This window comes from Pieris rapae, chromosome 15 (assembly GCF_905147795.1).
Source record: "Pieris rapae chromosome 15, ilPieRapa1.1, whole genome shotgun sequence".
Taxonomy (NCBI): domain Eukaryota; kingdom Metazoa; phylum Arthropoda; class Insecta; order Lepidoptera; family Pieridae; genus Pieris; species Pieris rapae.
The window spans coordinates 3,652,104-3,663,984 of record NC_059523.1 but is presented as its reverse complement, the minus strand read 5'-3'; positions in this window follow the sequence as shown (position 1 = coordinate 3,663,984).

Below are 11,881 nucleotides of genomic sequence, written 5' to 3'. Positions count from 1 at the left end.
AATTAGAAGCCCAGACACAAACTAGTTTTTTTATAATAAATTCATTGTAAGTCTAAAATGAAATAAAAAAGCTAATTAAAGTAAAATTTCAAAATCAAAAACGGAATGCTTTTTGCCTAAATAAAGTAGACAAAAGGATTTGAATAGCAGTCTTAGTGACAATAATCTTTAAGCAGCTTTTTGTATATTAACATCTAACTCACAGACTATACACAACAATATCTATTGAATGTTCTTCAACACGGCCTCGAATGATTGCCATGTTTGAAAACATTATAGAGATATATAGAAATACATTATGACAAGTGTGACAGCAGTATTATAAGAGCTGGTGCATGGCAGATGCTTTAAACACGAGGATGAAACCTAAGTTTAATAATCTGTCTAAGCAATTTTTTATTTCGGCCCCAATTGGTCATTGAACTTGAGACCTCATGCAGTTAAATACGCTGATTTAGTTAGTACCAATGACAGTACAGATACCGGCCTGCATCATGAGCACACCCTCATGTTCTTACTTTCACATCATCAAACAACACAGCCGAATTATGTATTATTTAGTTAAATTCATTGAAATTTTTTTTATTGATTTTTCATTTGGTAAATGTTTAAATGTTTTTGTAAGTATGTATATACATTACCTATGCCATTTTTAGCTACATCTTTACTATAATTGTTGATATATTTTTTTTTTTATAGAACAGGGGCAAACGGGCAGGAGTCGTATCTGATGTTATGTGATACCGCCGCCTATGGACACTTAATGCCAGAGGGCTCACGAGTGCGTTGCCGGCCTTTTATTGGTATGCTCTTTTCTTGAAAGACCCTAAGTCGAATTGGTTCGGAAATAATTCAGTGGGCCGCTGGTTCAAAGTGGTGGTGCGCGGCAAAACTGCCTTGAAAAACGCTCGGTTGCGGAGCGGCGGATGTTAGCTGTAGGATTAAACAAAAAAATAAACAAACTAAATAGATAAAAAAATATGTTAAATACATGAATGAAGATTTAGGAAACAATGTAATGCGTAATGCGTCTACTATTCCTTCATTAGACGTATCTTTCTTCATTATAGTATTACTATAAAAACGGTTGAATAAACATCTTACTAACACAGCGCTAGAATTTGTTTAAAATTTGAGAATATATTTTTTTATGTTATAAGCAACGTAGGTTGTGATGTTTTCCACCGAAAGCGCATTAAGCTTTGTTATCAAAAATTTGCATTTATTTTTACATCATATAACGCCTTAAGAATTCTTAAGGATAATCCATTCTTTAACGAGTTTGGAATCCTCAGAAATATCTAGGGACTGTTAAATTTAACTTCCTAATCAGATTTAGTCAAAGAAAATACGCCGCGACACCTTGCTAAAGTCAAAATTATGTTTTACGTATTCAGTAGTAGTTATTAGGGTGTCCATGATTTTAAATTATGACAATTATTATGAAAATGTTATGTGACAACGGGAGTATACCTATGTATCAAGGAACAAACCTCGTAATGAGCGTCTGAAGCACTGGGGTTTAGGAAGTAGGCGATTATATTTTTTTATGGGAAAGGAGTATTTATTAATAAAGTGACAAGCCCATGAACATCGGTTAGCGCGCACGCACGCTAACCGATGTTCAGCAGATGGCAGCTGGTTCTACAAAAACCGGTGCACGACAGCAAGTGCCTTAAATATTTAGTTTTTTTTAATCTTGGTGTTATAGCACATAGCATGACAGTATTTTTGTGAACTTCTGTAGATCCTCTCTATCACTACTGTGATGGAGCATGGAGTCTTCCCACACATGTAAAGTACAGGTTACAGGTTACTTTAGAGGAATATTGAAATAGTCCATTTTCTCATTTCCTGACCAAGTTTATACTTACTACTACTACGACGAGCGACGACTCTGTGATCCCACGTGTCTACCAAGTCTTAGTACTCAAGTCACAAGTTATTTTGTCAAATATGTCAAAGGTCTTACGAAAACAAATTTTTTGATAGTTCCTTAATATCACCGCGCAATACACTCACAATGCCAAAAAGCACGCAAGTTAAAAAATTACTAAAACTGCAAAAAAAATCAAATAATACTAAAAAATGTATCATGGTAACCCCATTTAAAATCTCAAGAAAATGTCATTAAAGTGAGATAGCAATCAACAAATTCAAGAAACATTGACCTAACATTACATCATTTACGTGATTCACACTTGACGGATGTATGTAGGCAGGTTTTGACGGTCAATCAAAGTGACAAAGGAATTGGCTGCTACCAACGTCACGAAAGTATAACGTACATTATATTTTACGATAAAGCTTATAAATCTTACTTTATAATAAATAAAAAAGACTCCCAGCCTATATTCGCATTGCTAACAAATAGAATTCCCTCCCTGCTGTCTGATTTATTTATGAAACATTTGTTGTAGCAATAGTATATAATATACAATCAAGCAATAAATTAAGGCAACAAGGAGTTGTTATATGCCTAACAAGCGATTTCTTTCCTTCTTAGTAAAGATAAAAAATGTAAATAAGACTAAAGTTGTGTTCATAATTAAGTAAATTAAATTATAAATACATGTATTCACATATTTGTGGAGGAAGAATGGTAATCTTCTCAAACTTATTAAGGACCAGTCTAACTGACTGGCCTCGCAGGCTCCAGTGGCTTCATCCAAGAAGTTGAACATCATAGCGCTGGGATTAACGTTGAAAGCGCGTTTTAGGATATGACGTCATTGCTCATATGGCGCTATTTATTATGAAAAAAAGTTGCCCATATTTGTCAACTTACTCAAAATAGAAATAAAAAATAATATTAAATAATAAAGTAACAATAGCTATCGACAAATTAAATGCCAAGCAAAAAATACACTGTCATGAGGCTCCTATACTACGTAATTTGTTAATTCTTGCGCTATTCGTGGTAATACCCATTCAGACCCACGTGTCAACTTGATACACCTAAAGCTTCTAACTCCCTCAATATTCTCTCTATACAATTTCCACAAAACAATGGAAAATTACGAAAGTCTTATCCATTTTACGATCAGTGTATTAATTTGTCATCAGTGTCAAATCTAATAGCAACCTTGCCTAAACGTTGATCAAACATATTACCAAAAACAATCTTTAATTGGTCAATAGGAAGACAATGGTAATCTCGACATGGATAGTTTCATGTCTTGTAATTACTGTATTTGCATACACCATGGCCTACGCAATTCTTTGTGATGTGAGATTTCTTAAAGATCAAAAGATATATCTTTCCTAATATGGTGTTGAAATAATTAAATTGTGTGGTAAATAAACAATTTACTTATTTTAAAAATATTATGAAAATGTAAGTGACCATGGGCGTATATAACTAGGAACAAACCATAATGAGCGTCCAAAGCACAGGGATTCAGGAGGGAGGCGATTCAGAGGTAATCTCATTGAAACCCATTTTATTGATAAAAGCTTGCCAAAGCTCGTTACACTGATATATTGGTGAAATAACAACAATATATCATTTTTGAAGTAGCAAGCACTTATAGGCAAATATGCGAAGAGATAATACAAATATTAAACGAAACAATTATCACACAAAATAAATATTAAACCAACATCACCTCGATGGCTGGAAATCTTCCATACTCCGTTTCACAAGGCATTTTCTTTTGCGAACTAGTGAACTGTGGAATCGACTACCGGTGGGAGTCTTCCCAGAGAGATACGACCTCCAAGTGGGATTCTATGTGATCACCCTTCTAAGTTTGCATAAATTCTATGTTATCATATATACATACTTATATTGCATACATACATATGTATTCAAATTTTTTTTTTATTCAATATATGTAGTCTTACTGAAGGATCTAGATCGTTTTCATCTATACTAATATTATAAAGAGGAAAGGTTTGATTTTTTGTTTGTTTGTTTGTATGAATTGAATAGGCTCCGAAACTACTTGGCAGATTTGAAAAATTCTTTCACTGTTGGAAAGCTACATCATTCCTGAGTGACATAGGCTATATTTCATTTTCAAAAAAATAGGCATCCTTACTAAAATTACGATAACATTAACATTTGTTTATTATTTGATACAATTCTAACAGATGGCGCTGAGTTAATGGTAGTAGTTTGGCAAGACGACGTTTGCCAGGTCAGCTAGCGATTGATAATTCATTTACAGTCTCAGCTTAGGTAATATAATGCGAAATAATTTAAGGCTCCTAAAAGAGTGGGTCCCCGGAGTAGTTTGTTTATATAACATATCATAATATTATTATTATGTCAAATAAAATAGAAATAAAAGAATATTAATTTATAAATCGCATTAAAACCGAATTCTGAACTACTAGACTAAATAAATAATACAAAATCATACTACTTGTGAAACTACAATTATCAAGAAGTTACATTACAATACATTTAAAATCGTGATTACTTAAATTTAATTTAATGTGTATCATGAAATTATTAAAGAAGTCGTGATACATCAAACCTCGATTAGTTGAAAGTTTTGTGGCTGGAGATTACCTTTCTTCATTAGCCTAATAAATTCATTGCTAAATTCATTCAAACTAATAAAACTCACCTATGTACTCGCTATGAAGAGCTGGTGCAAATTGCCAGTAACAGTAAAGATTCGGTGATAAGCTTTGCCTAATTTGGACTGTAGTCACAAATTGAAAATATTTTAAGGAAAACGTACTTATATGAATAAGTACGCTTCCCCCATAATAACTAATAAAACCTCTTTACAAATAGCTAAATCGTATAAGTCTATCAAAGATCTTCAAGATGCCGTGTACAGATTGAATAAAACCCCAAAAGGAGTAGTATTGCAATACTTTTGTAATTCAACTTATGTGGTCTGTCAAGGGCTTTTGGGCACGTCTAAAGATTATAAGATTTAGTGAAATATTAGCAGTATATCGTTTTTTGGTTGGCCTTAAGGGCCTTTACAGCGCAGCTCGGCCTGAATGGGCGTTTTTCACGCCAGGGCGTCTCCTGTGAGACTCGAACCTCGGCTTGCGCCGTTTTGTGGGTGGTCAATAACCTGAAAGGCCGGATGGAAGCTCACTGGAGTGAGCGAAGTACGCAGTAAAGGTCCTCGCCTTTCCCGGTAAAGGCGTTTTTTACCCTAATCTGTGATTGGATCATTCGGATCCGTTGGTACATGTCATATTTTAATAAACTGACCTAGTGAACTTTGTTTCGCCTCAATATGTTTTTTTCTTAGCCTACCTTTTAACTGGACATACCAAAATATGCAACATTTTGCTATGCTCCTTACAGAGTGTTAGCATCTCCGGAATATAAACCTAGGTACTGAATAATACGTCTTTTTCTGTCTAAAGTAATCTACCTTAGAGTTAAGTTAAGTAAAAAACTTTAAAAAATATACTAGACTTGGTACAGCCGTCTTCATGTTATGCATCTTTGCATTTTTCATAAATCAAATAAAGAATGCCTGTCGTCTTTTGTTAGGCTAAAAAGAAATTATTATATAATGGTATGTATTTTAATAAAATACACCAATACAAACCATAAACCACAGACGCTAAACAATTAAAAAGGTTTATGTACGCTCTGTTTCATGCAAAAGATATCAGTGTATCTTAAATGAACTGACAAGCCAAATATCAAAATAATAATTCTAAAACAATAAACAAAACTGAGGTTACACGAAATACTTGGTTCAAGCCATAGGCTTCTTAAGGAGGAACTACTAAAGAACACACAATCACAGCCAAATAATTATTAGATATTTGTAGAGTATTATACAATTTATAAAAAGGTATCGCAAAATATGTTGTTAAGCGCAAAACTTGAAGCAGGCTGGACTAATACGCGTATTTTTTTTATTTATTCCTTTAACGCTGCGAAAGGATTTTTGTAAAAAAATTGCACTTAAAAACCAGTTTGTATTTCGGGAAATCAGAATTAAGACTTGCCCGCGTGACATGGAAAATGTCACACTTCTACGGTACCTATTTACTTTTGTAACTCAAGTATATTAGTAATGCTATTTAATACGAATATTATTGTACTACTATTTTTGTTCACTACCTTCGTAGTGCCCACATTTTTAATTTGTTATGTTGGGCAAATAACATATTATTGGTACATTAGTTGTTTTCGATGTCAACGGATAAGTTGCTTTTCTTTCCACCGTACTACTATAAACTAAAAACTTATTTTATATAAACGATTTAATATTACGTTACTTGAACTTTAAATGCAGTAAAATAATTTCAAAACTTTATCCCTACCCTTGCTAAATATATTTATGTGAATAGATAATAAAATAAATAATATTTTATTAATAGATAATATGATAAATTAAGCCATTATTTAGGTTATGACCTTGTCCCTCGTTCTTTGTATCGCCTTAAATATATTCCCTCTCTCTCCTTGATATATTTAAAATAAAACGCTAGCTCCTACTACTTGTTACATAAACAGCACAATAAGCTTATAATTGCAGCCTTGCTCCACATTCATAACGAATACCGACCGATGTGCTTAAAGCTTAACAATGTCGGTTATTGTACTCATGTACTGCCTACAAACTGGCTTTAATCATAAAAATATATTATGTTCTACAAGCCAACTTTTATTTTGTTTAGACGAGACCAGAATATAGGTAACACAATGAACACATATGAACGCCAAAAAATAAATACATATTAAATGCTTCTAATTTATCAGAAATCTGCCAGTTCCCAAATCAAGGGCGTAGAACGGAAGATAAGAACAGGCAATAAACTCTCGGTGATATAGACGGTGACATATATTTATTTTAAAATCTTTTTGATTCATTTTAATATTAATCGTTAATCACTACTGCATTTTAGTTATTTTTTTCCATACGCCAAAGAAGTATAATTTCTAACGCGTGTACATAAGTACAAACACTCTTTCAAGCAAGGTTTTTGTTGATTTTCGTATTGTCTAACGATTAAAAATATGTATACCCTAATCACCTAATGTATAATTATAAACTGTCCGTCTATGTCTTCTACGCCAACGCTTTAGATAAGTCTTGACATGTAATAACAATATGAAATACACACCTACAAATCAGTGACGAAATTCTAAATTAAATAATGGACCGTCATAAGCAGAAAGGTAATTCAATCAAAGCTTTTTATAAATGCAACGAATACTTAAATGATCTTAATCCTCCTCAATCCTTGGAATTGATTTGCTCCAGTTCAAACAATTTGTATTAAAAAAACTTGGCGATTGAAAAGAGTGGCCGAAAGATTCTTGCCAGTTCTTCTTACCCGCTCTACGCCCTTGATTTGCGAACTGGTAGTAAATGTAAATTTACAATTAATTTTTTTTTAACGTTCATAAGCGTACTTGTTTACCTATATGAATAAAGATATTTTGTTGTTGTAATACATTTTAATAATATAACTACACCTTCGATTACAATAGAACTTTGTATGTATTAGCCAAGTCTTAATAAATAGATAATATTTTAGATAAAAGCAACGTCGTAACCATGGTAACAAACAATACCATTAATATTATTAATCAAAATGAATGAAAGACAGTTGGAACAATTCGAGTATATTCTCGGATTTAGTTTTTACTCCGGAAAAGCGAACAGTCTCTATGGGGAAGCATAGCAAAATGATTAAATATAAAGAATAGATAATAAAATGTAGAAAGGAATATCGAGCAGGGCCCCGGTAGCGCCTGAGAAACCAACGAAGCGCCTCCTACTTTCACGAATCTTCAATGTTATTTTTTATTTGTTTATTTCCACTGAAAAAATATTCTTGAGTTCAATATACTATTATAATATTTTTCTAAATAGGTCACACGTCCGTTTTAACAAACTTTATATTTAATCGTTTGCTGTATATATGTAATAGTTTTGCTGCGAAAAATGAAACGCAAATTAAATTGTAACATACTTTATTTATGATGTTATTGAAGTAAAACTGCTTGAAGATGCAGTTCACAGTTTATTTAGTGTCTTGTCTCAGTCTAGTTGAAATATGTAGGGGGTGATGCATGGCATCTAGTGAAGACGCGATTTTGGCTAGATCGTCGTGCTGCAGCCTAAATCGCCCAAGAATTAATCAGGCCCTAATTACACACGTTAATGTTATTATTTTACAGACTTGTTAAATAAATGCATTAGGTATATTAGCATTATCGATTTTATACAATAATGTGTGTAAGTGTAACATAAACATTTCGGTGGCAGCGCCCTCATTTTCTCAACACCTGTGTGTAGTGTTCACCGCACACATCGCAGGTTGAATAAAAAAAAAATAATAAGGCGAAACGTTATTAAAAATCTAGATTATAATTTCAGCCATTTAAGTACTCTTCTATCTCTCTTCATTAAGACTTAGTTACAATGTAACAGAAAGAGACGAAACATTTTGAAAACACACACAAGCACAAAAGTTTAACTTGAAATAATTATACCAAAGTTAAGTATATTTTCTATGGAAAGTCTCCGTCTATTCTGGAGACAATAATTTATATATTACGAAAATCTGATGCTAAAGTAATGAAGTTACATAATGCGGCCATCTTCTCTCATACAAATCTTAGATTATCGCCTGGGAATGACTGATTATGTAAATTAGTTTTCCGCGAAGTACTTATGAATAATTAGAGCAGTTTGTATCCATTGTAATGTTGATTATAGGACACAAAATATTCATAAGAATTAGTACATATTTACTAGAAAAGATGACCCACAAGATAAATACGTTATGAGAACACTGTCAGTTAGCTATCGAAAATAGATAGAAGATGTCTTTCTCTATTTGTCCTGTCCCGGTATATCTAGCCTATATTCTTATACATATTGTAAATTTGTAAAGTAAATAATAACTCGGGTATAATTATTAAATCATTAGGTATTATGGTGAAATTCTATGTATAAGTGTTTTCCAACCTCTGTGCCACCGCAATAACATACATAACTATATTAAAAAGACTAAATTTTAAAATAGGTAAATAGGTAATATAAATTCAAAACTTACATACAAACTACACTAACAATATTCTTTTCATATAATATAATGTATAGGTACTAAACTAACTAGCGAAATCACGCATTGTAATTGGTAAAATTTTACAGTACCAGAAATCGTTTAACGTTTGATGATGGACATAATGTTTACGTAATTGGTTTACGAATTATCTAAGTGAAAATCAAACGAAAATATATTTTACAATGGACCCTAGTAAGACTAGTAGGTCAGGCAACCTGTTCTTAAATAAAAATCCAGAATATATGTCTATTATAATTAATGCCACTAATGAAATTAGTTTACTGTTCTGGCATTTACGAAAATAACACACAAAAGTCAGTGTGTCGGTTTAATAAAAAGGAACAAATTATTATCCCGTAGAAATATTAAGCCCCTTTATTTCTTATACATACTATATTTAAAAACCATTTGCTCCCATTGGAGAATAGACATACATTTGTAAGAAATTGTCTGTGTGGCTGCCATATAATTATTGTTTTGGCTTCCAGCCAAGACTTTTTTACTTAAGTTTTAACTTTTAATAAATAATTTAACTTGAATTATGTCGCATTCCAATCCGCATCGTGGACACACACGTAACAATGGTTACAACTAAAGTGCTTATTACACCATGCGATATTCAGACTGTCTTAAAATCTAATTAGCAAGCTCGCTATTACACTGGACTGAATATCGCACGCTAACTCATTTTTACTCATTTGCAAAGCGTACGTAATCGGTGACGGATGTCGCCATGTGACTTAAGAAACTACCTTAGAGTAGGAGTTGCCGAGTTTGAAAGACTATAAAAATGTAATATTAGTAATTTATATTATTATATGTAATTTAATAGATACTCCATACATTCATTATGGCAATAAAATTGGCATGTCTCGGTACAAATCAAGAACAGAACCAGGCTGGCACACTTTAGTATGTTGTCTTTAGAGAATCGCAGAAAATTTATTGACACATCGTTTGCAGCTAAGATATTCTATAATAAGATTGATTGTCCGAACCTTCTTTCTAAATTAAAGATTCATGTTTGTTTTTACCAATGTATCAGTGTGTCGAGCGTTGGCTAACTTTATCTATAAAAAATAATTCCAAAGTACTTTTTTTTCTTGCGAACACGCCATGGTGCACGCGGCCACAGAAAACAAACATGTACAAACGTCTTTGCTCTGCGACTGCCGCGCGCTGACTGAATGAGTTAGCACTTAGCGCCTAAGTCTTATTACACTACACGATATTCAGCAAGTAAGCCAGTAAGCACCGCCGAACCCATTCGGTCGGTCTAATTAGACAGGCTAACTGGCTAACTCTTATTACACTAGGCTGAATCTTAGTAAGACTGTCTGAATATCGCGTGGTGTAATAAGCCTTTAACTCCACTTTCCCCATCCCACTTATTCAAATTTTTAAAATTTGTTGGTATAATTTTTTATATAGCACCATCTAGTATGAAATAGCGTGTGATATTAATTATCACAAAACACTACAAACGCTGGTTTGTTTTATGGTTTTACCTATTAAAGATATCATTTTCTAAATATGAAATTACAGTATCTAATTTACACTATATTTGTAATAATGAACACAGCAAGGTGTAAGTTTTAACAAAACTTCTCAATTATTAAATCTTAAATATTTCCTTAGACTAAATGACATGACGGATATTCGCTTATTAGCGACGCTGTAACCAGAATTTTCGGTATCTTTACCTTTATTTGTTTGATTCTTTTCTTTGTACACTTAGAAAATTACGTCCAAAACTATCTCGGGAGAAGACTATGTCTGCCATCTATTGCAGTATAAAAAAAATAATGATGGTCTGAATCAATGTTTATTTTGATTTGTACTTAAAATTTCTTGAATATAATATATAGTTATGTTTTATTTAAAAATTGTTTATGTGAGACAAAGATAAAAGAAATAATATAATTAAAATCATAGTAAATGCTGTTCATGAACAATATTCACTAATTTTATTTGAGGATACGCTTACCGCCATCTTGTGTCTACTAGAAGAAACATTTTCGGCTTAAATCAAAGGAAAATACACTATGTATACAGAATGACACGAGACAATCGGCTTTTTCAAAGAAAGTAGCTTCACCTGATTCTGATCATATATTTTATTTAATTTGTATGAACTGAAATTAGCTTTGATTTAATGCTTTAAGACGTAAAAATACAGTCATATAATTTAGGAAAATTAGAGAAAGACGATTTATTTTTAAGATTTTATAGAGTTATTTATAAAATTAAATTCATTTAATATATCTTTTTTTGACGTTCATAAGTGTACATTATGTTACCTATATGAATAAATAAATTTTGACTTTGATTATGATTATCTTTGAAATTAAATTTAACGTGAATCGATTTGGAACCTATCGATGCTTGTTATCACTGAGTTATTGCAGTTTTTTCTCTTTTGTGAATGCCGCAAGTTTAGAAAAAAGATTTGGATTTTATTTAGTTTAAGTTTTGCTTTGAATGTGGAAGGTTCGTCTATTTTTATTAAATTATATAACATTATAGAAAATCATAGCATTGTTACTTACCATTTACTAAGGTAAAATTCTTATATTTGTATTAGTTTTATATTTATATTTGTTTAAGTTTTGTGCATTATGAAATAGTTAACGACAAATTAAAATAACGATTTCATTAGTAAATCAAAATTAATTTACTAATGTTGACTGTCAAAAAATGAACTATTAATACATTTATATTTTTATGGTTTTCTTAAATTTGAATATTCCGCTTTTAGGGAAGTTTTGGAAGTGTTATGGTCCTTAATTGACTTTTTAAATATTTTTAACCACTATTTATTATGTTTTATAATTTTAACGACAATAATAAACTCTTTATTGAA